The sequence below is a fragment of the Mandrillus leucophaeus genome, unplaced genomic scaffold (genome assembly GCF_000951045.1).
Source record: "Mandrillus leucophaeus isolate KB7577 unplaced genomic scaffold, Mleu.le_1.0 Scaffold112, whole genome shotgun sequence".
Classification (NCBI taxonomy): domain Eukaryota; kingdom Metazoa; phylum Chordata; class Mammalia; order Primates; family Cercopithecidae; genus Mandrillus; species Mandrillus leucophaeus.
In genome coordinates, this window is record NW_012099432.1 from 529,276 (window position 1) to 530,262 (window position 987).

A 987-nucleotide genomic window follows, 5' to 3' on the forward strand; every position below is an offset into this window, starting at 1 on the left:
GGGTTCAAGTGATTTTCCTGCCTCAGTCTCCCAAGTAGCTGGGACCACAGGCATGCACCACCACGCCCAGCTAATTTTTTGTATTTTTAATTAGAACAGGATTTCCCCACGTTGGCCAGGTTGATCTTGAACCCCTGACCTCAAGTGATCCACCCGCCTCGGCCTCCCAAAGTGCTGGGATTACAGGCATGAGCCACCGCACCCAGCCATGGTTTTTGTATTTTTAATTAGAGACGGGGTTTCACAATATTGGCCAGGATAGTCTCTGTCTCTTATACACATCTAGATGTGTATAAGAGACAGGGAAAGAGCTAGTCTGACTTCACAGAGGAGAATACAACTTTATGTCTGGATGATGCTAAGGAATTTTAGCACCTCCTACGTCTGAAAATTAGATCTTCACCAAGATCCCATCAGCCAGAGAAGGAAGTGGGCGAGGTGACAGACTGAAACTCTGTGACTAGTCGATTAAGTAGCATAGGTTGGCCAGTGTGGTGGCTCATGCCTATAATCCCAGCACTTTGATGGCTGAGGCAGGTGGACCATTTGAGGTCAGGAGTTTGAGACCAGCCTGGCCAACATGGTAAAACCCTGTCTCTACTAAAAACACAAAAATTAGCCAGGTGTGCTGGCAGGCGCCTGTAGTCCCAGCTACTTGGGAGGCTGTGACACGAGAATTACTTGAACCTGGGAGGCGGAGGTTGCAATAAGCCAAGATCGCATCTCTGTACTCTAGCCTGGGTGACAGAGCAGGAGACTGTCTCAAAATAAATAAACTAATTAAATTAAATAAATACCACAAATAAGTAGCAAAGGTCCTCACTATGACAACCTCATACCCTACCTTCCATGTAGAGAACCACAAAAAAATAAGTTTGTAAAGTATTTTAGGCCAGGTGTGGTGGCTCATGCCTATAATCCCAGCACTTTGGGAGGCCAAGGCAGGCAGATCACCTGAGGTTGGGAGTTCAAGACCAGCCTGACCAA

General features: G+C 46.9%; 1 protein-coding gene across 1 annotated transcript in view; it reads right to left on the minus strand.

Annotated features, from left to right (window-relative positions):
- The window catches only part of DNMT1 (DNA (cytosine-5-)-methyltransferase 1), an 86,644-nt gene that overhangs the window by 79,623 nt on the left and 6,034 nt on the right, over positions 1–987 (minus strand). The window lies entirely within an intron of this gene.